This window comes from Nilaparvata lugens, chromosome 8 (assembly GCF_014356525.2).
Source record: "Nilaparvata lugens isolate BPH chromosome 8, ASM1435652v1, whole genome shotgun sequence".
In the NCBI taxonomy this organism is placed as follows: Eukaryota; Metazoa; Arthropoda; class Insecta; order Hemiptera; family Delphacidae; genus Nilaparvata; species Nilaparvata lugens.
The window spans coordinates 1,268,709-1,294,647 of record NC_052511.1 but is presented as its reverse complement, the minus strand read 5'-3'; positions in this window follow the sequence as shown (position 1 = coordinate 1,294,647).

Sequence of the window (25,939 nt, the reverse complement as noted above, 5' to 3'; positions counted from 1 at the left end):
AGCAAGGAAATATTATTTGAACTGATTAGAACGTTCATGCATCAATTATTTGTTACCAATGAATATTATTTGAACTGATTAGAATTGAATTATTGTTTAAAGTATTCTATCATGCATCAATTATTTGTTACAATATTATTTGAACTGATTAGAACTTCATGCATCAATTATTTGTCAACAATGAATATTATTTGAACTGATTAGAAATTGAATTATTGTTAAAGTGCATCAATTATTTGTTACAATATATTTGAACTGATTAGAACGTTCATGCATCAATTTATTATCTGTTACCAATGAAATATTATTTGAACTGATTAGAACATTCATGCATCAATTATTTGTTACAATATTATTTGAACTGATTAGAAATTGAATTATTGTTTAAAGTATTTGATCATGCATCAATTATTTGTTACCAATGAAATATTATTTGAACTAGTTAGAAATTGAATTATTGTTTAAAGTATTCAATCATGCATCAATTATTCAATAGCAAGGAAATATTATTTGAACTGATATTACTCACTTTATGTAGAGAATGTCTTGTCAATCTGATGATGTCAAGTTGAGATTATGACATTGATAATCTGATGTAGAGATTGTGTAGTGAATCTATTGATCAAGTTCTCTAGTATGATTTGCCGAATCTGATTTGATGATAATCTGAAACAAATAAGACACTAATCAAATATTTTTCAACAGAAACGTGCTGGAATGGAGGACAACTCCTCCATGGTTCCACTACTAGAGGAGGTGCGGCGAGTTGGGGATGAGTTGGACTTTGTGCAACTAATCAACCAGCCTGTAGCCAAACCCTGAATCCCGCTGAGGGAATTGGAGGAGCACACTCCCTACCTCATTATTGCAGCAAGGAAGCAAACGAGTATGCATGGGCGGCGGGTTATTTTAAAAATTAGCAATGCAGGAAGCAAATCTGTGAGTGAGGTATATTTACCGCAACGATTTGCTTCCTGCATTAGCACGGAAAAAACAGAGCAATTTAATGCTAATTGTAAAAATTTTGTAATGATGGTAACACATAAGTTGGGGAATTGGACTGATATAAAAATTGTTGAGCATTAACAATTTTTATATCTATACAATTCGTCGACTTATGTGATACAAATTGTATAGATGTATGTATGTGTGAAAGTAGTATTGGTAGTGAATAAATTGTAATATTGTTTTTATAAAATTTGTTTTCAATTCTTACCTGTTGTTGATAAGTTTACAATGAATAGTAGAAACACAGAAGAAGAATGGTTCACCTGCTTACACTCTGTTGTGAATGATATTTAAATAAGGTGAGCACCCCTTTTATAGTTTGTTGCGAGCATGCTCAGTAGTCTTTACTGCTACACAGACACACACACACACACACACACACACACACACACACACACACAGGCATACAGCCAAGCGCTGGCTTCGGTGACTCGCTCCCTCCCACATCTGTTTTGGCATGTGTTCCTGCAGATATGGGTGGGCGCAATGGCATCATTTCCCCCTTTTCAAATTGCATTCACCTTTCCAGATTTGTTATTTGAAATAATATTCTTATCATTCAAGCAATGTATCATAGCAATAGTGTGTGAATTCATTTCCAACTTGATTGAAAATTAAACCAATTCAATTTTCTTTTGATTAAGTTGGTGTAATGATTAATTAATTAATTAACCTCAGTTAATGTTCAACCATTGAGTTGAAAGGTAAGAAAATGGTATGTAGGAGAAAGCAGAGTTCGAGGAAACGAGGTAAAGTAATCTTGAGTTCAGCGGCAAAAGTTTTTAAGGGTGTGACAGGTTTGGCAGGTAATGTCACATCAACTATTCTAAATAAGGTAATTGACAATCTGCAAGATGAAATTCATATTCCCCGGATACCAGTGGTGTGGGCCGGGCACAAAGGTTAATGAAAGGTTAAAGAGAGGTGATCAAGGTATAAATTCATTAGATAGAGCCTGTAAGGTACATGATATAGCGTATACGCAAAATAGTGATAATAAAACTCGAGCGGTAGCTGACAGGGCTCTAGCAAACGCTGCGTGGGACATTTTCAAAAATCCACAAACACCTCCTGCCGAGAAAGTACTTAGCTATCTTGTTACAAATGTCATGAAAGCTAAAGCGGCGTTTGGTGGGTCTTTGAGAAAGAAGAAGAAGAAGAAGAATGAGAGGAGAAGTTATAGTAATGATATTAGACGCAAAAGCTATAGCTCAGTTGAAAAAGCATATTGCAGGAAAAGCGTATTTTTTGAAGCCTTTTCCTCAAATAACTAGTGGGGGGAGAGTTTTAATTCCACCCCCTCCACCACTGCCATCATAATATGGAGTGAGTTTATTCCCTCAAAAACAAGTTAAGAAACGTAGAACAACAAAGAAGAGTAGGAAGAAGAAGGAGAAGAAGTCATGAATATTGAAGGAGAATTGAGTAATTATGATTTGATTGATTGGTCGAAATTATTACAGATTCGGCTAAGAGGTATATATATGCTGGATGCATTACCCAAAAAAATTCTAAAAAACGAGAATGCCATTGTGAATTTAGCGAGGGAAAGCGAGGATGGTACACATTGGGTTGCATATAAAAAAGTCGGCTCCAATGTTTGGTATTTTGATCCAATTGGAAATTCACAACCGCCATACGAATTGGACAAATATTGGAAAAAAGAAATTGGAGTAAATATATTTTATAATGTAGAGCACATGCAACCATTAAATAGTGATTTTTGTGGTCATCTTACATTATTGTTTCTTGCAAATCAGTTGTAATTAAGTGTTTGTGCTGAACACACATTACTAGATGGTTGTTATGACATTAAGATCTAACACAGGTAACCTCTACAAACATTTACAAGAAATTATAGAATTGGATAAAAATCGTGAATGGGAAATTGGATTGATTAATTTTTGTAGCTACAATAGTATTGCAAACATTAACAAAGGAACAAATTCCAGCTTCAAATATGGTGATAGATTAATTGAGCTGGATATGGGTGCATATGGAGTTGAGGATATTATAAAATCTTTAAAGAATAAATTGAATATTGATGAGAAGAAGAAGGATAAACTTATTATATGAGCAAACGCAAATACTATGAAGATTGAAATTCATTCTGATAAAGCCATTGATTTAACACGTACTGATTTGATTGGTAAGATACTTGGTTTTGATGTTGTTTTGCAACCAAATAAATGGCATTATTCTCAGCATTTGGTTAACATAACAAGCATTGGTAGTATTGTACTCGAGTGTAATTTAGCATGTGGTAGTTACTCTGACGGAAAACAAAAACATATAATCTACGAATTTTTGCCAAAGGTTCCTAGCGGCTATTTAATAAACGAAGTACCATCGCCGATTATCTATGTACCTTTGAATACGCATCGAATTCAAACTATTAATGTAAAGGTAACGGACCAGAACGGATCGTTTATTGATTTCTGTGGAGATACAATCACAATTAGGTTGCACATATGTGAAAAACAAAAGTAAACGTAATGGGTTATCTTGTTTTCAATCCACGTTCAAATAAGATGCGTACACACAATGTCATTAGAGAGACGAACGTGAGAGCATCAACACCTAAAAATGCAATTTCTACATCAATAAAAATGCGCTCATCCCCCAACTTTGACCTCGTACTTAAAACACGTGATGACTTCACTACAGCGATTCCTGATATCTTATTGGTTTGTGAGACACATTTACAATAATCAAAAATTTCTTTACACCTTTGACAACTAGAAATTTCGGGACAATTCGACTTCCAATGCCCTATCCTATTACAATTCCAACACTTAGGCTCTTGTATTTCTCCTACTCTATTTTCTCGCGTTTTCGGTGCGGCTTTAGACTGAAAATCACTCAGTTTTTGTTCTTCACTTTTCGTGCTTTTCAGAGATAACCTCCCGTTTCTCTCTTCAGCACGAATCGCCTCATACTCTCTGGTTACATCTAACAACTCATCTACATTTTTAACCCCTACACTACGAACATATAATTTATACCTCGGTAATAAGTTCAAATACAATCTTTGAAGCATCCTATCCCCCTCATAACTACCTAACCGTCTCATTAAGGTAAGCAAGGCTTTGGCATACTCATCAGCCGGTTCGCCCTCCCTCTGCTTCCTTGCAATGATCTGACTCTCAAGGTCGTTACTATAAGAATGAGGATAATAACGGAGTTTAAATGCCTCTACAAAATCAGCCCATGTCCTCCACTGGGAGCGACGATTCCGCATCCAAAGTAGGGCCCCTCCCTCCATCAGCTCCGGCAAGGCTAAAAGAGATTGCTCCCCAGAGATCCCATATGCGCCCTGGAGTTCCGCGAGCCTCTCGATGAAACTGGGAGCATCCGATACACCATCAAAATGTAAATTCCAACTTCTTACCTTGTCGCAGACTTCTCCCTGACTAGACGTGCCTGAAGAGCAGGACAGTGCCGGCTCTGTACCTGGTTGAGAGGCAGCAGCGGTCCGGGATCGAAGGTGCTCGACCATCCTCCTCCTCAGCTCCTTCACAGTCCCCGCTGCCGACAGGCCGAGACTCTCTAGGTAGCCGACCGCTTCCTCCTTATTCAGCCGATACACCCACGACACTCTGGGGTCGGCTTCGCGTTCCGCAAGGTCCTCCCGGCGGACCGCCTGTACGACTTCATCATCCTGATGAGTAGTCTCTTCTCCGTGTACACTCATCGCGGATTGGGATTCACCTAAACCCCCTTCGCGATTTTCTTGGGCGCCAGACGTCTCAGCCCCACGTTGGGCGCCAGTTTTATTAGCATGACCTATTCCACCCTCTAGGTTTCCTAATAATTGTGAAGTATTGCTACAACGCGGACTAGCTACAGTCGGATATGGGTCGGGGTCAGTAGCCGTACTGACAGGTGGAGTTACCGGACCTACACTTCTCCCTCTATCCTGATTCTTTACCCTCTGCTTCTTTCGCGAGATTTTTACTTTCAGGGGAAGAGTGTTTGCCCGTGCCGTTGCTGGCCGATTCGGCCCTCGGCCTTTGAAATACAGGGTGGGTGTTAAGGGAGATTAAGATAACCCTATACAAGGAGACGGATCTGACTATCAGACCCCTACCAATAATTCTATTTATAAAGGTAGTACACAATCTGAACCAACTGCGAATTGACAGCGAGCAAGCTGTACCTGCAAGCCCGGGATGTAGTTTTTCTATGAGGTTTAAGGTGAGAGCTATGGGGTAAAGGTATGACTGAACTATGGAGTTATTAGTAGTATTCAAGGTATAATTAAATAGGGCACGGTATAGGGTGTAAGCTATAGAGAATAGGGTGCAGGGTATGAGGTATACGGTATAGGGTATAGGGAACAGAGAATCAATAATAAGATTATTATTCTCTACAGCAAATAAATATCTGCTCAATAATCCGCAATCTGAGAATTGCGCTCCAGCTCTCAGCAAGCTGGACCTGCTAGCTAAATACAGTATATCAATTTCAATTATGTGGTAATTAAAATTTAGAGAATAAGGTTTGAGGTGTGGGATTTCTGAGTCGCGAGCCTGCAGCTGCGAAAGGATTTTCAGCAATTCTGAAACTGCTAAACAGGATTTCCGCGCTAATCTGATGACTGCGCGCCGGTTATTAAGGGCCAGTCTGTGACTGCCCTTAAGGGTATGGGAATCACTCTCAATCGTCCGAAACGCTTTTAAATTAATAGTCAGTATGTCGACTATTATGAGAGGATAGAAAAGATTTTTCACAGACACAGTCTGTAGAATAATATCGGGAATACAACAGTCTGTCGTTGTCAGGGTAGGAAAGGATTTTTCCAGGATTTTCCACAAGGAAAATATCGAGTCAGAGACTCCTAATGCAGGAAAAGATTTCAATAGACTTTTCCAAGTAATTGCCAGTCTAAGGACTACCACAAGATCGATCTCTAATTTGCAACTGAGATCACGGAAAATTCGTGAATTTCCATAGGTAAAGCCAGCAAATAATATTTGCTATTAAAGAAGACAGGTTACTAAGAATTTTAGAAAGGATTCGCGGTTCTGAAAACCCGCGACTAGGACGATCTCGAATCTGAAACTGAGATCAGGAAGGATTTTAACACGGGAAGAATTAAGAGAAAGAAAGAGAAAGGATGCCGCAGTCTAAAAACTTCGGCGAGGAAGTCCTCAAGCTGTACCTGAGAGCTAGAAGGATTTTAGAATAGGGAAAGTGAAGAGAAAGAAAGAGAAAGGACGTCGCAGTCTACCAACTTCGACAAGGACGAACTCAAGCTGCACCTGAGTTCTCTAGGAAAAGGATTGGACTTTTCCTACTTGGAATTACAGCAAGTCAGAAACTGCTAAGCGAATTTAAAATACAGGGCCACTCTATAGTATGAAAACTAAGCAAGGAAAATTTACCATAAATGATAATAATCTCTCTACAAGGATAAAAATTAATCGAGAAAACTTTTCTCAAAAGGAACAGGGATTTTCCCACAAGAATAAAAATTAATTGAGAAAAACTATTCTTAAAAAGGACAGGGATTTCCCTACAAGAATAAAAACTCAATGGAGAAAAATTACTCTTTAAACTAAAGGCCACCTTACTACAGAGAAGGAAAAATATACGGACTACCAGTCCTGACATACAATTACCTGAAATGACGTGGATACTGATACGGAGAATAGCGAACCGATTCCCACTTCCCGTATTATAATTAAAAACGTCGTGAAGCGACAGAGTCGAGACTTAAGAATTTAACCCTCAAAAATAACCTGCTATAAGAGTCTAGCTAAATTCCCCACTCAACTATTTGTAGCACAAACTTGAGATCCCTTACAGGTTTCAAAACCAAGGATAACTCGTTCACCCCCAGTGATACGAATTTAGGAAAAATAACCGACAAGAAAGAAAATCCCCCAGGAAGTTCTATCTTCAAATACAGTCGGCAATTCGACATACAATATTCCATTCACTAAAATACAGAATAGAATATTAACCCTATAGTACACCACTATTAGGAGCGCCGCACGGAACGCGGCCGTACACAAACCCGTTCACCGAACAACTGCTCTGTCCCAGGTCTTCTTGAAGCTGCACCGGGTCGCTGAAAATTAGGAGGCCGGGGGAAAAGAGCTTCCTGACCAATGAGAGTCTGAAAAGACGATCACGCCACTGGTCATGTGACAGGGTTTGACTCAGCTGCTCCTGATGCTAAGGGTGCAGCAAATGATGACAATGATACTAATTGCTACACTAATTCAGGCCGGTAAACAATATTTCTATTCCAGAAATTTCATGAAGAACGATACCAACCCGACTCGGTAGCCGCTTAGAGTGGTAAACAAGATCTGGAAATATCTGGTTAGATGAATCCGCTGCTGATGATTTAAAGGGGTTGACGGCGATGGTGATAATGCATATACAACTACAAGTCTAACAAAATATATCCGGCAGTCGATCCTATTCCTATTCTAAAACAGAATAGATTCGCTAATTTTACACTATTCGACGGCTCTCCATCCGTCACAAAAATTCACTTTGTGACAACGTAAGACTGAAATTTTTGAGACTGCTCGATGCTGACACTCCACTGAAATTAGGTTTCTGACATTGGGAAATTTGTGAATTACCAAATTTGCAAAATTCACTTAACCATTCTTGGGCAGTTCGTACCACATCGATTTTTGATAGTCCAAAATATGTTATAATTGCATTTCAAACCGATCGTAAGAATAAAATTAAAAAATCAATATCTAATTTCGATAGCTGTGGTATTTACAATGTTAAAGTATATTTGAACAGCGAGTATTATCCATATGAAAATCTGCTAGGTAAAAAGGAACTATTATACCGGATGTTTTTGGATTTTGCGCCCTCATATTATAATCATTCAATCAATAGTGAACTCAGAACAGAAATTGACTTTAAAACGTTTTGTGATTCAACACCGCTGGTTGTTGTGGACTGTTCACACCAAGCAACTCATTTGAAATCATCGACAGATGTTCGTATTGAAATGGAATTTAATAGTGCAGTACCTGCATATACTTCCGCCTATTGTGTTTTAATTAGTGATCGTGTGATGGAGTACACACCTCTGATGAGCATGGTGAAAGAAGTTCAGTAATTTTATTGATAGAGTGCACCGGCTGCAATATTATATATAAGGTGTGCACTCTGACAATTTGGTTCATTATCAGTTTCACCTTTGAACAGGTAACATCTAAAATGTCCTATTCTTTGTGTTCTGATATTTTGGACAAAGCGCAAACTCAGTCTATTGGTATCCAGTGCGATCTTGATTCTGATAGTTCCTATTATGAACCAAGGTGCAGTACACCGATCCAGAAGCCACAGGAGGTGGGGGAGGAGCAGAAACGGGAGGAGGAGGAGAGGGAGAAAGATGGAGGATTCGACGAGCCCGCCAAAGAGAAAGAAGTGGACAAGCAAGCGAGTACGAAAATTGCTACAGTTGACCTTCACTGGTTTAAACAAGATTGTAATCAAATTATTGTGAAAGAACTTGCCATAATTGATCAGTTTAATAATTATATTGTATTCCATTTCAAATCACCATTTGCAAAGACAGAATTGAGTGCAAAATTGTATAACGATGTAACATGGTTAGAACGTCACTATCATAAAATAAAATGGGAGGATGGAGATTTAGAATACACTGACTCATTAATACGTGATTACCTTGTAGGTTATGAGAAAATTTTCACAAAAGGAACTGAGAAAGCAAAGTTTTTAAGAAGATTACATACTAATGGTCCAATTTATACCAGAGGATTTTGTAAAACCCGATTTCAGCTTTTTCACTAGTTCATGGTGTTATGGTGTGTGTAACATTCATAAAAATAGACCAGATGGACGCTGTGCTTTGTTCTCTGCTCAACATTATAATTCTTTGTTGTTTAAAAATATGTATCAAACGAATAATTTCATGTGTGAAAACAATCTAATGCAAAGTATGAAAATGGCCGCGATGTACACGAATTTGCAGAAAAGAAACTTTGCTCGTTATGGATTCTTCTACAACGGAAAAGAGATTCAGTGTGTTTATTGCATGCATGCACTGAGACTGCATAAAGCACGTACATGTTGTCTGTCTGCAATTAATGAAGAAAGACCACTTAATTACTCTATAATAGTGCCAGCCTACACTTAGTTTTGTTCATTCGCTTATCATGGGATCCGAGAAAGTGGTTGGCTGCTGACAACGAGTTGGAAGTGAGGTTGAAAAACTGTATTGATTGCTATGATGAGTGTGAAAGTGCAATTAGAAAATCAACTCATGAAAATTATAGTTTGGCGAAACAATTAAAAGACATTTTTCTAAGCACGGTTAATTTAAATGACATAAGAGACTATCTATGTTATTATCGTCCTCATAATTTGTGTATAGATAAGTTAATTAAAATTGAAGATGAAATTATGAATAGTTGTGGTGAAATGTGTAAATAAACTTTTTCTGTGTTCAAATGATTATTCATTCCAATATCCCACTCACTTTTTAGTTTAGTACCCGGTCAGAGCTAGACCTGTCAACAGCAACGCATGTGGTGTGATCTTTTTTATACAAGTGAGACACGAGCCCCTTCTAGCAACTGTTGTAGGTACAACACGTGCACGTTGTTAATTTATAGAACAGAGACACATGCCAAACATCTGGGAAGCCATTAACATGCAGTGTTATGGTTTTTCAAAATTCAAAAAATTAACTCATCTCTTGATGGGAATTTCATTTAACGAATTTGATTCAATTGCGAAGAATATTAAATTTTCAACAGGATGTCAAGATGCTGATTTACCGTTAACGAAAACAGAAAATGTGCACTTTCCAATTTTATCTGAGATATTCGAATTGCTCGATATACTAGACAGCGGCCATCTACATTATGATTGTACAAATGATTCACCATTATCTGTTGTTAAAAATTCCGATGAACTTTGGAAATGCTTGTACAATATTGCAGATAAAAAATGTAAAAGAACTTAGATCATTGACCTCTCTCTGGATTCACTTTAATCTGACAGTATAGCATTAGATGAGAGAGAGAGAGAGAGAGAGAGGGGGAATTTGTCAATTCACTTTAATATGACAGTATAGCATTAGATGTAGAGTGATAGGGAATTTCTCGATTCACTTTAATCTGTCAGTATAGCATTAGATGTAGAGTGATAGGGAATTTCTCAATTCACTTTAATCTGTCAGTATGGCATTAGATGTAGAGAGAAGGATTCACTTTAATCTGTCAGTATAGATGTAGAGAGAAGGATTCACTTTAATCTGTCAGTATAGCAATAGATGTAGAGAGAAGGATTCACTTTAATCTGTCAGTATAGATGTAGAGAGAGGGAATTTTTCCCCTCAAAGGGGAATTATTTTTTCCCTCACTTTCTTCATCCCCCTCATCTATACTGGGCAAGGGGAAGGGAAAATCTATTTGAGAGAGAGATATCTCTTTCTCTCGTTTCATCACCCTCATCTATACTGGGCAAGGGGAAGGGGAAATCTAGAAAGAGTGAGAGAGATATATCTTTCTCTCTTTTCATCCCCCTCATCTCCACTGGGCAAGGGGAAGGGGAAATCTATTTTTAGAAAGAGTGAGAGAGAGATATATCTTTCTCTCTTTTCATCCCCCTCATCTCCACTGGGCAAGGGGAAGGGGAAATCCATTTTTAGAAAGAGTGAGAGAGAGATATATCTTTCTCTCTTTTCATCCCCCTCATCACCACTGGGCAAGGGGAAGGGGAAATCTATTTTTAGAACATGGGGATGGGAGAGGGGGAGGGGAAATCTATTTTTAGAACAGGGGATTGGCGAGGGGTGAGAGGGGGAGAGAGGGGAGGGGATTTTGAGCAAAAAAACCGGTCCAAAGTCTCAGTTTATAACTACTCACCTCTCCATCAACCCTAATTTCCACATTCTCCTCCTACCTTTGAGACCACCATCACTTTGCTCTACTTCCTTACATTGAGAACCATTCCTTTTTATTTCAGTTCTTCTGACCATTCTGTCACAGCTTGATGGAAAAAACTGATGGCAATCATTCAGATGGTAATCAAGTTACATATATCATGTTCACTGCTTACTGGAATTCAAAATAACCTCCATTTGTGTTTATACAACTTCTGCTGCGTTTCATCAAGCTTCGAGTTGCCCGTCTCACTTCGTTGGTCCGTGTCTTCATTACTTTAAACGTCAATCGAATTCTGAGAATCAGTTCCTCCCTGGTCTCTACAGGTTCTCTGCAAACTCTACTTTTCACAACCCCCCAAAAGTAGAAGTCTATTGGAGTAAGATCAGGTGAGCGTGGTGGCCAACTTACGGGTCCACCTCGGCCAATCCACTGCCCAGCATAATTTTTATCATTTTTTTTATCAATTTTTACCACGGACCCACGGACGTTTCTAGCATAATGAGGGAATGAGGGAGGCAGCCATCCAACTGGAGCCACATATTCTGCCTCAAATTGAGAATATTTGCATATTGCAGATGTATATTTTATTATTATTTAGTTTCTATAAAAGCTTTTGTATTCTTGTTAGTAAATTTTTTTGTTAATGAATATTAAATAGAACGGGTTTTTTGGGTAACGAAATGACTCATTACTTTCTTTGTTTTTCAAGATATACAGTAGGCCTATGTCATTGAAAGTTGATAAAGAAAGAGTTCAATAATAATAATAATTTATCATTAGATATCACAAATCACCTGTGATCTGGATTAAAAATTGCAAGCAATTAATAACTCAATGTAACTTGAACTATTTCTCTTAGTTTTCCACTACTTTCAATAGTAGCCAAGTTCAGTCACGAGGTACTGAAAAAGTGTCGTTTGTGGAATTAATTCCGAACACGCTAAATTTCTCGTTCAATTTTTCTGGAGTATTGGACAGCTTAAATACAAAAAGTTGACATTCTAGCCCTGTAGCTTTTTACGGTTCAGTGTCCCAAAAACCAAGGATTCTCGGTTCCTTTTCCAGAAGAATAATACACTTTCACCTTTTTCTTAGATAATAGAATTCAGAATTTCATATTTTGTAGAACAAAAGTTTACGCTACCGTTTTTCGAAAAAGATGAAATAATTCTAAGCTCTTTAATGAGTTGTGTGTAACAATTTATCAAAAATGAGTCAAATTTGGAGAAAATTCCATTTTCAATAGTCTATGGATTCCAATTTCTACAATTTTAATTTATGATTCGAAATCCCTCTGGGCGTAATTTTGTGCTCTACAGTCTGAGACCAGGTAGACCATCCTATCTCAAATAGATTTCCAGGTACATATTGCATCAGATAACAAATTGCCTTGCTTTTGACCAGTTGGTTTCTATGTATCCACCAGTTGATGTTAGTATCACTTAAATGGGCATTTAGCACGGAAAAACGTACATTGTGCAGACTAAGTGGACAATGATTAAGATCATTATTATTATAGAAAAGTATGACAGATGATACATGACTTTGAAGGTCTTAAAACGAGCTATAACTTTTATATCAAACATGTTTTCCGAAAAACGGAAGCGTGAACTTTTATTCCAGACAAATATTGAATTATGAGATGAAAAGTTTTTTTATTTCCTGGCTTTGTATGGATATATATATATATATACTATGATGAAATGTAATATGACATCAATTATTGTTGTTCTATTCATCCTTGAAACGATAAAATCAAAGTCGATACCTTGATTTTGTACCGAGATTTATACTTGTTTTACGAGAATATTGCTTCAAACTTCTGGAAGGGGGGTTCAGGGTGTAAGTATGCGGGGGGGGAAGATGAGTATTTTGTGATTCCAGGCTACTTAACCTACTATGTATACTAACATCCTGCGAAAATTCAGCTTTCACTTAAGTTGTTGTGCAAAAACCAGTTTTTACTTTCCTTGCCCTATTACCATAGGTAAGGAAAGTATTGCTTTCCGAAAAAATTAAGTTACTACAATTTCTAAATTTCTATATGTTTCAAGGTCTCCTGAGTCCAAAAAAGTGGTTTTTGGGTATTGGTCTATATATATATATATATATATATATATATATATATATATATCCCCCTTCCAGAAGTTTGAAGCAATATTCTCGTAAAACAAGTATAAATCTCGGTACAAAATCAAGGTATCGACTTTGATTTTATCGTTTCAAGGATGAATAGAACACATAATTGATTTCATATTACATTTCATCATAGTATATATATATATATATATCCATACAAAGCCAGGAAATAAAAAAACTTTTCATCTCATAATTCAATATTTGTCTGGAATAAAAGTTCACGCTTCCGTTTTTCGGAAAACATGTTTGATATAAAAGTTATAGCTCGTTTTAAGACCTTCAAAGTCATGTATCATCTGTCATACTTTTCTATAATAATAATGATCTTAATCATTGTCCACTTAGTCTGCACAATGTACGTTTTTCCGTGCTAAATGCCCATTTAAGTGATACTAACATCAACTGGTGGATACATAGAAACCAACTGGTCAAAAGCAAGGCAATTTGTTATCTGATGCAATATGTACCTGGAAATCTATTTGAGATAGGATGGTCTACCTGGTCTCAGACTGTAGAGCACAAAATTACGCCCAGAGGGATTTCGAATCATAAATTAAAATTGTAGAAATTGGAATCCATAGACTATTGAAAATGGAATTTTCTCCAAATTTGACTCATTTTTGATAAATTGTTACACACAACTCATTAAAGAGCTTAGAATTATTTCATCTTTTTCGAAAAACGGTAGCGTAAACTTTTGTTCTACAAAATATGAAATTCTGAATTCTATTATCTAAGAAAAAGGTGAAAGTGTATTATTCTTCTGGAAAAGGAACCGAGAATCCTTGGTTTTTGGGACACTGAACCGTAAAAAGCTACAGGGCTAGAATGTCAACTTTTTGTATTTAAGCTGTCCAATACTCCAGAAAAATTGAACGAGAAATTTAGCGTGTTCGGAATTAATTCCACAAACGACACTTTTTCAGTACCTCGTGACTGAACTTGGCTACTATTGAAAGTAGTGGAAAACTAAGAGAAATAGTTCAAGTTACATTGAGTTATTAATTGCTTGCAATTTTTAATCCAGATCACAGGTGATTTGTGATATCTAATGATAAATTATTATTATTATTGAACTCTTTCTTTATCAACTTTCAATGACATAGCCTACTGTTATATCCTTGAAAACAAAGAAAGTAATGAGTCATTTCGTTACCCAAAAAACCCGTTCTATTAATATTCATTAACAAAAAATTACTAACAAGAATACAAAAGCTTTTATAGAAACTAAATAATAATAAAATATACATCTGCAATATGCAAATATTCTCAATTTGAGGCAGAATATGTGGCTCCAGTTGGATGGCTGCCTCCCTCATTCCCTCATTATGCTAGAAACGTCCGTGGGTCCGTGGTAAAAATTGATAAAAAAAATGATAAAAATTATGCTGGGCAGTGGATTGGCCAAGGTGGACCCGTAAGTTGGCCACCACGCTCACCTGATCTTACTCCAATAGACTTCTACTTTTGGGGGTTGTGAAAAGTAGAGTTTGCGGAGAACCTGTAGAGACCAGGGAGGAACTGATTCTCAGAATTCGATTGACGTTTAAAGTAATGAAGACACGGCCCAACGAAGTGAGACGGGCAACTCGAAGCTTGATGAAACGCAGCAGAAGTTGTATAAACACAAATGGAGGTTATTTTGAATTCCAGTAAGCAGTGAACATGATATATGTAACTTGATTACCATCTGAATGATTGCCATCAGTTTTTTCAATTCTGTCATCTACTTTGAATTATTATTCTAGGAATAAATTTTGTTGGATCTTGTAAAATTGTATGATTAATATTTTATATAGGATTTAGGCTATGTACTACAGAAAATAATGCAATAATCAGGTGATTTCACCCTAGGATCACCACTTGATGCATGCTGTTTGTGAATTTCCTCATTTTAACATTCCAGATATTAGCAGTTTTGAACACTTTATCATGGAATTTACCTTTTCGAATTTATACTCATTCGAGAGCTTATGAAATGGAGAAGTTTTTGAAATATTTGAACAAGTATAATTACTCGAAAATCACAGGCTACAGTATCAAGGAATTTGATGCATGAAGGAATGAATTATTTTTACCATTTTTTCAGTTGGTATGCCCATATCTTGCATACCAACTGAAAAAATGGTAAAAATAATTATTGAGAAAGATGTACACAATGATATTCAGTAAGGTATACAGTTTTCCCCAAAACAAGGACTGAGGGGTTTTGTAAATTTTAGCATGCTGTAATAAGGGACAAAAAACGTTTGAAAAAACATGAAAATATTCGTTGTAAACATACCAATGAACAGAATATTTAAAAATCGTAATAAAAATAAGGGGAAATGGGATATAGTTTAATGTGTATAGTAATACTAAACTACATTTGTACAGGAAAATATTAATTCAACAATCAGAGTCTAGTATTTGATAGGCGCTAAAAGTATATAATTCAAAAAGCCACCACATGGTATTTTTCAAATAAATAAATATATGTTATTATTTGTGGTGAGTCACCAAATGTGGAAAATATTTGTTTATTTTAAAGTAGTCTATCTTCATATCACAAACTAATATCGGGGCACCGAGCTTCGCTCATTATTTATTTATTGACTTTTGATAAACCAAGCACAATTCTTTAAAATGATTGGGGAAGTACTAAAAGGCACAGCCCAAAACTGTTTCTTTCCCGAATTTTGATTTATACACTATAAATAGTCCAGAAAGTAGGTTTTGTTCCATACACTTGAATTCAGGTTCAATTTTCTGTTCACACATTTGAAAACAAAAAAATTATCATTTAGATTATATTCAAACAAAATTGATTAACAAAATACACTCGCTAATCACTAGAAATAATTGTCAAATAATGATCAACTTTGAAAATTATTACATACTCTAAGGAGGATCATGTCATGTCAACAAATCAGATTATGTTGATCAAATCGATTAAATTGTTTAGCTAGATAAAATTTCTCGCTGATTGATTATGATTACACAGCTGGAAGTAATTCTGTCTCTCTCCCACACAGGCACATGCATCTTCTGTTATCGAGAGATGACGAAATTATCATCTGTTATCATGAATTATCCTTTTAATGTCGTTCAGCAAGTTTTCAAAAGAATGAGACCTAGTGCAATCGAATCTTTATATCATAAACCTACTATGTTCCAAATTTCGTGATGATCGTTAGAGCCGTTTTCGAGATCCGTTAAACATAAATAACCAGGTATAAAAATAGCCAGATAAAAAAAGTAACCAGATATAACAATAACCAGATATATAAATACAGAAATTGTTTGCTTAATATAATAGGATTTTCTGGGGCCTAATTAGGTCATACTATTTTTGTGAAATCCACTAATCATATTGCATATTTAAATGATATGTAAATTAGGAATAAGGAAGTGGCGTCAAGAAAGAAAAATAAAAAACAGCCCACTTGCTTGCTAGAGGTCACAAGAGGCACCAGCCAAAGACGAGAGCGGTGGACTGAACCCTTGTTATAATATTTTATGCCAGAGTTTAAATTCAAATTTTATTACTAATCAATAGCTACAACTCAGTGAAGACGTTGTATGACAGGAGTTGCTAATTTAAATTAATCCCCATTGAAGAAGATGGTAACGACCTACCAAACTAATAAGACACTGGACACATAGGGCAAAAAACACGTTTCATCTTTAACCAGAAACTATCATCACAGTGAGTTATATCATCTAAATAGTCTTTACTATGTCGGATTTCTGGAAATAATAAAGCTAGCTCTTCGAAAGCTATATTCAGAAATCGAGCTTGATTAATAATTATTCGCGCATTTAATTGAAGTAAGGGAAAGTCTTACTAAGAACTTGAATGAGAATTGAGGAATTATGTAGCTAAAGAACTATTATTATATAAGTACCGCATTTAATTTATTCTATAGGCTCATATCACCATTCTTGAAATCGTTATTGCATTGAAGCAATATGAATCAGTCATTTGAGAAACACCTCATGTCCAAAAAAGTAAATTTCTGGGAAATCACAAAAAAATTTTTAATTCCATTCTTTGACATTTTTCACTCTTCTGGAGTTCATATAGGGTTGCGTAGGAGTTTAAAGTGCTAACGATAATAAAAAATGATTCTAATATTTTTACTTCATGATTAAAAAAAAATTAATAACCCCAGTGGAGATGTGTTGTTTCTCTAATGAATGGCCCAATATCATGTTGAAAGGTATGAAAAGGCATGAAATTAGAGATAATACCACGTAAACTATATTAAAAACCACTTATTTATCCTACTAAAGGTGATATTAACTATTTACACAGGTAATAATTGATTATTTGATAATAATATTCAATTCAATATATTTTTTTCATAACAGTTCAATCTCATCTGCTTGAGTTGTTGACCAATCATAAATTTTTGAGTAAATTCACCAACAATGTCTTCCAGTAGCCTATGTACATTTTAACCTTCTTGAGATAATTGATTCTTTGAATATCAATTGAAACAGCAGTTTTCTGATTAAGCACTAGTTCTGGTAGATGAGTTCTCTGTTTTTCAAACCAAAAGAATTTTCATTGAGTCCACCAATGAAGCTTTCAGCTTTAATTTGATCTTAATGTTCCTTAGAATGATACAGCTACAGTTAAGATGGAATAGCAAATTCGATCTTGCTTTCCCTTGCTAAGCTTCTAGCCGTAGTTCTATTGGATATTAATTTTTTGATAAAATTGATTACCCCATTACTTGAAATCTTTCAGTCGCCACTTTCAACTAGTTCTACTTCGAACTTGTCGCGATTCCCTGCAGAATGAAGCATGAGTTCTTCATACTGCTTTAGTGTCTTATTAATATCCTATGAGTTATTTTTAATTTACCTCTGAATTACACTGAAGTCACAATCACAAAAAAGAAAGGAATTTCCCCGAATGAGGAAGTAGTGATATTAAGCTGTCAAATCTTCCAGCTTCCACTAGGGTAAGGAATAGCCTAACGATCACATTATAGTTGGTTATACAACCAGACAGCTCTTATACTCTTCATTCTTCACTCACAATATTTTTTAAAGTTTTACAGTTTTTTACACTTGCATTTTTTTAAATTTGATGGTGCATGGTTACCAATGTCACCTCCGTAAGAACTCATTCTCACATCTTAAAAATATGCAGAGAAAGAAGGAGCTGAGTTTAGGTATTGGATATTGGCATAAATGGCTGGACACTTGAACACAACTACTGCCAGTTCTGCCATCCGCAGTCATTTGAGAAACAACACATCTCCAGGAGATGAGGTGTTTCTCGAATGAATGAATATTTCAGCAGGTGATTTCTCCATAAATGAGCTCAATGAAGTTGAGTTATTTCTAGCAAATTAGGTTCGTCTTGCTTTTACGATCAATTCCATGTCTAACTCAATTTTGATGAAAAATAGATATGAGTGTTTCTCAAATGACTGATTAAATTATAAGAAGGCTCTCATAATTTCAAAGAATTATTTATTTTATCTAAGTTCCACTGTATGCTGAACTCAAGCCCTGAGATTCATGAATATTTTAATATTTAATATATTATTGGAATCTAGAATTATAGATTTATTTGACAAGCAAAAGCAAGTCGAGAAATTGAGCTCATATACTATATGCTATTAATTAAATATAAGATTTATTATTTGATACGAGCAAGCCTAATAAAATTTAAGTGAGCTACCACTGTGATATTTTCTTTCATATTTCCTCATATTGCTTTATATTTATTGTTTCATGTTTTATTATCTCTTGTTAAATTATCTGTGTAGTATATGAGTTTGTCTATTGAATGGTGTACCTTTTATTTATAAAAGGTCTTTTTGCATGACCAATCTGGTATTAGCACATTATTTCATTATTGACGTAACAGTAAAATATCATCCAACTATATTCTTCATCGAATGTGGTGGATGAATCGGCAACAGCATTGATTAATAAATCTTCATCAATATTATGTTCTCAAGATTTATCTGAATTATTCAGAATCATAACCCAAGTTAAATTAATTGGAACACAGGGTCATAGTGTTAAGTTGGAGCAACGGTATAAATTGATAAAAATTACAAGGAATTCTGATTGCGTGTCGCCTTTGATCCTGCTCGATATTATCTCACATTGCTGACCTTCTTGTCAGATGGTAACGAGTTGGTTTGAAATCGATCACATCAGCATCTATAATTGCGGGATCATCTGGGGCAACGGTAAGGATATTGCAGACTGACAAAGTGGCAGCAGATTGCAGCATATGTGAGCAGAATTTTATATAAGCTCTTTAAAGAGCTGGTAAGAACGTTGTGGTATTTTTATTTCAGCAGGAGTGAACATGAAAATTCTCTGGTTTCATTTGCTCTACCAATTATAGCCAGCTGGGCATATGTGCACCCAATATGGCTTCACATAACATGTAACCATCAACATGGGGCATATTTTATGTGTATCCAGAAGTGACATCACAAGGTAATCCTATAATAGGATCACATCTTTCACATGACAATTGGAAAAATAATTTCAATTTTTTCTGAGAAACTCAGATGCTTTCACCACCCACTTATCCTTTAAAACAAAAACGCTTCTAGAATGGTGAAAATGTAATGTTTTCTGCTTGAAATTTCTTGACATTGACGAACATTAAAAAATAACGATAGGTAGGATAAAAATGATCCATCTAATGACCCATCCAATGGGAAGGAGTAGGGGTAAAGTGAGAGTTCTGAAGAAAAGCTGGAGAAAAGCTGCCCCAAAGCTGATTCTTGGTTCTAACCTTGCCCAATCCAGTGTAATCTGAACTAACTTAACCTATCCATACCCCTAATCTCACAATAAACCTCAAATGAAGATCCTCATTCCAACTTTTTTTTTGGAAAAAACTAGATCCAGCTTTTTTTATTTCTTGAATAACTAAGAAACCGTTAATTTTACAAAAAAATTACAGGAATGACTTTTTCCAGTAAATCTAATTACAAATCCATTGACACCCCATTTGTTAAGATTGAACAGAAAATGAGGATCAGTCCCACTCATGGGAAAAGTAGATCCAGCTTTTTTCAATTTCTTTAATAACTAAGAAACCATAAATTTTACAAAAAAATTACAAGAATAACTTTTTCCAGTAAATCTAATAACGAATCTATCAACACCCCATTTGTCAAAATTGAACAGAAATTAAGGATCTTATGGAAAAAGTAGATCCAATTTCTTGAATAACTAAGAAACCATTAAAAAGCTACAAGAATATTTTTTTTCAGTAAATTAATTTGTCAAGGGATCAGTCTAACCTAACTCAACTTTTTCTGAAACTGAGCAACAAGCACACAGTATCTCTAATGATATTTTTATGTTGAGACCCTTTCTTAAGTTTTAACCAGCTAAGTTTGAACTACTTGAAAACTCACCTCAGTTTGTATTAATCATTTATTATAAAAATAGATCATGAGTGTTGATAAATTTGGTCGATATTTGTATGATAAAGATACTCATAATAATAGTGATATTAATGTTGATATCAAAAATTTGATTCAGAATTTTTTCCATTTTTACAATGCATACCATTAGCTGTAACTTTCATACCAAACATCAATCTCAATAATGAAAAAGAGTGGAAGTATATGACTGATCCAAACTTAATCCAACAATTCTCACTTTCTTGTGGAATCTCTTTTAAAGAATGGTATGAAAAAAATGTAATAAATATAGGTGAAAAATCTTAGGTTTAGGTGAGTACACCCAGAAAGAAATTGTAGATGTAGGTGAGTATACCCAGAAAAAAATGTAGATTTGGTTACCCAGACCAAGAACATTATTCAACTTTAATGAAATAAATTAATTTGAAAAATCTAAGCTCATATAGATGGTGCAAATTTGACACTATATCATCACAGTCAGTATTTGAATATCTTGTGCTTTGAAAGAAGCTGATGAATCAAATAATAATATAAAATGCTTTAAAATTAAATTTGAAGAAAATGGTTGGAGATCATTCTATGGGAAGACAAGAACAATTCTACAAATTAATGATAAGTCAATGGGATGATACTGAAGGTGAAATATTGATACATTTGTAGAGTATGGAAGTGGTTGGGAGATCAATATTTTTGATTTGAATATTGTCCAGTTTTTAACCAATTTTTTTGTTATTTTATAGAAGATTTTTTCAAATTTATAATACTCTTTTTACTGTTCCACTCAGTGGTGTATATTCAAACTCATTATCATAGACAATTAAACAGTAGGCACTGGTTTTTTCTGAAAAATTATTTGTTGTTTCCAATGTCAACTTTATTTCTATTGCACCAGATTTCAATAGTTCATTTTGCTTACTACAGTCTATAACAACCAATGGTGCATATTCATCAAATGTTTTATACTCAATTGATGTACTGCTGTTATAAGGATAGTATTCATTTTGGAATTTAGAGAACATGTGATACAATAAATGTTTATTACCAGCAATATTTTCATAGGGGAATGATTGAGCATTTAAATAGAGATTAACATTGTTCAGATTACAGAAATCAAAATGTGACCTGTTAGCAGTTACAATATTTTTCCTATTCTTTTGAAATCCAAGAATAATGGATCTAGGTTTCAATATGTTTGAAGTTGTCTTAACTGTCCATTTAAGATTGGTAGTTTCAGGTAATTGTAGAAATTCATGCAATTCCCATGACCTGAATGGAATGGTAATTGGTATACCACTATGTGTTAAACTCAGCAGATCAAGACAAACAGTGTCAGAAGCATGTATGTAGGGTACTTTCCATTGTAGTTTTGTAATATCAATTTTCAATGATTTTGCTGTCTCTGATTCAATACAATTCAAGTCTGATGATGATCTTAATAGAACAATTTCCTGACAAACATTTAATAGAACTTTTCTATAGTCTTCCATTACACCTAACCACATATCCAAAGGAATGCAAAAGCAGAATTTATCTAAACTTTTCCATCCAGTCAACTTCCATCCTGCATTCTCTATAATTTTTTCATTGAGTTTTGATTGACATAGATAGTTTTTCATGGTTGTTGTCAATCCTACATTATGTGTGCGATCAAGCTCAACCCCTCCCAATTCATATCTGATTTTATCAAATAGGTATGCAACTCCATTATTGATAAGTGAAAAGTCCTTGGTTTCAACATCATTCTTATCTTTCACTTTGATTTCGCCTTCAATTATGAGAAAACTTCTACTTGGAAGTGTATAAATATCTTCTTGTTTTAAAATAATTCAAATTTCATCATTGTAATTGAATGTCTGTTGAATATTATGGTGTGTGAGTGATATACTCATATTTGGTAATACTCTCATCAAGATGTACACTCTGATCAACAAGTAATATATCAGACTTGACTTCTTTCTTATACATTTTTATTATATATTTTTTCATCTCAATAAAACCTGAGGTGAGTTTTCAAGTAGTTTCAACTGTTTTTCTCGAATAGACAGAGGATCATCCCCCCACAGGGGGGGGGGGTTTAGTGCTGAGGTTGGTGTTCCTTAAGAAGGGGTCTCAACATAAAAATATCATTAGAGATTCTGTGTGCTTGTTGCTCAGTTTCAGAAAAAGTTGAGTTCGGTTAGACTGATCCCTTGACAAATTAATTTACTGAAAAAAATTATTCTTGTAGCTTTTTAACGGTTTCTTAGTTATTCAAGAAATTGGATCTACTTTTTCCATAAGATCCTTATTTTCTGTTCAATCTTGACAAATGGGGTATCAATGGATTCATTATTAGATTTACTGGAAAAAGTTATTCTTGTAAAATTAATGGTTTCTTAGTTATTCAAGAAATAGGATCTACTTTTTCCATAAGATCCTTATTTTTTGTTCAATCTTAACAAATGGGGTGTCAATGGATTCGTAATTGGATTTACTGGAAAAAGTTATTCTTGTAATTTTTTTGTAAAATTAACGGTTTCTTAGTTATTCAAGAAATAAAAAAAGCTGGATCTAGTTTTTTCCAAAAAAAAGTGGGAATGAGGATCTTCATTTGAGGTTTATTGTGAGATTAGGGGTATGGCTAGGTTAAGTTAGTTTAGATTACATTGAATTGGGCAAGGTTAGAACCAAGAATCAGATTTGGGGCAGATTTGGGGGCAGCTTTTCTCCAGAACTCGCACTTCACCCCTACTGAAAGGGGACATTCAATCATTTTTATATGTCTTATTCATTACGACATCTCACAACTCTGAGGGAAGTGATAGTTAAAAGAAAAACATATTTTCATGTTGTTTCCAATTTCATCAGGAAAATTCAATTTTCTTTTAAAACTTTAACACTCAAACTTTTGAAGCACTTTTGAAACACCGGAGATAATATTCTACATACAATTCTGTTGTTGGAGTAGAAATTTGAGGAAGTTGCAATTTTACACAATTTGGCAATGCTGTATTTCTTTGGATGAAGGGCCAAGTCTCAAATTATTTTATACACACTATAATAAGACATCCCTTTTCTGTGCTTATTAAAACTTTAAACTTTTTTGGACTATGGTACCCAAAAAATAATTCTTATATGTACATCAATACAACAACATGTACAAAATTGAAGTCATATTCTATTCAGTGAAGTATTTGTTATTAACAAGCCAAGAGTTTTGAGTATTTCTATTATATTTAAAAAGTTCTTGGTTAACATGAACAAAATAAAATTGGCTTTCTATTAGAACATTTTTATAGAGCCTTCAGAATGAAAATGTTTTGATGTATGAGGGCTAATATTCGAGAAAAAGGTATCAAAAAATGAACGATAGCAATAAAATGAGTTTAATCTTTTGATTGAATCCAAATAAACTATTTACATTCAAAATAGGTACATCAATTTTCACAACCTATCCTATAGCTTATTCAAATAATAGATTAGTATGAGATCACATTGATATTATTCAGCACATCAAGTTCTACAGAGATGGTGAAAAGTATGGAAACAGTTGAATATTCCTCTTACAAGGGATATTTAACAAAAGGTCTGACTGGGGATCCTGTTCAAAAAAAAGTACTTTACTGTCACATCAAAATTTTGGTCCACCATCTTGGAACAGCCATTTTGAATTCAACTTCATTTTTTTTATAATTAAGTATGATACATGATTTCGATACAGAATTTCAATAAAAAAAGAATGGTGACAACTGCACATAGTTATCTCAAACCGTTTCAAAGTTATTCACATTTGAAGCTACCATTAAATCATATAAAAATGAAATAAATAAGAACATTAAAAAAATATATAAATCTGAGTACCTTGGTAGCCTACCCTTTTTAAAATTATTTAGTAACAACATGTTTCGGCTATATAATGGCATTATCAAGTGATTGAAACATGTCATGACTAAATAATTTCAATTTTATATTTTTATTTATATTCAAAAGTAGCCCTAAAAAAAGACAAGAACATAAATCTGACAGATCAAACTTTCCTTTACAAAGTCGGTAGTTGTTACTGAAAGTGTTAACTAACATTTGAAAAAGTGAAATTTGATAGTTTGGATTTTTTTAGATTTTCTATGTACTCATTTAGGTACTTCAATGATTTAATAGTATTTTTGCATGTGAATAACTCTAAAAAAGTCTGAAACTTTGATGTGCGGTTGTTGCCATTTATTAGACCAAAGCTTTGATGTGACAGAAAAGTAGTTTTTTTATTCAAATAGGATCCCCAATCAGTCCTATCATCAAAATTTCCCTTGTAAAAGAAATATTCAGCTGTTTCCATACTTTCCATCAACTTTGTATATAAATATTACTATGACTTCTATATTATAGTTATAATCAAAAATCTAAAATATTATAGGAAAAATATTAAATTTAATGATTATAAAATACAGTAATACATAACATATAATAAAACAACAATAGGCCCATGTATACATTATATAAAATAAGATTGTTATTGCTAACAGTTGAGCAATTCAGAACAAAACAACACTTCAAATAATATTCCTTTTGGTGAATCCCATTCAAAAATGTTTTATAATATTCATATATTTTAGCTAAAACAATTTCAAGAGAATATCTAAAAACTTACTCAGCATTCTTGTTCACTACTATTGATCTGTCAATATTATGCAGTACATTAGTAGACATTTGAAAATCTGTGTATAGATTTTTTTAGAAAATAGCAATATTGTATGTACATTATTTTTTTAATAAAACAAAATAAATCTCATAGCACCCTTTATTCTTTAAAAAACATTAAAATAGTTAAAGAATACTATTTAAAGAATAAAGTGTGCTATAAGATTTATTTTGTTTTATTAATTTAAAAGCAGCCCATGTCAATAAGTGTTTTATTATTTTTTTTTATTATCCTATGTTAAAGAGTTAGATTTGGAGAAGTGAAAATACAGTAATGATTTATTGATCACCAAGCTACAACTTGAATATTTTGCATTTTATTTTTCAATAGAAGCAATAATATGAGTAAGCTACATTTTTATGTTCAGAATTGCTGGAACTTTGATAAAAACCCAATCGGAAATGTCAAATATATGAAATCAAGCAATAGTAAGTTTATCATATTTTTCCAAGATATTTGTGCTGAATTAATGTTTGAAGCATATGGAACTGCGGCCGTTTGATGTATCTGTTCACTCGAGAATTTTTACTTTCCTTGCCCTATTACCATAGGTAAGGGAAGTATTGCTTACCGAAAAAAATTAAGGTACCCCAATTTCTAAATTTCTATACGTTTCAAGGTCCCCTGAGTCCAAAAAAGTGATTTTTATGTATTGGTCAGTGTGTGTGTGTGTGTGTGTGTGTGTGTGTGTGTGTGGTGTGTGTGTGTGTGTGGTGTGTGTGTGTGTGTGTGTGTGTGTGTGTGTGTGTGTGGTGTGTGTGTGTGTGTGTGTGTGTGTGTGTGTGTGTGTGTGTGTGTGTGTGTTGTGTGTGTGTGTG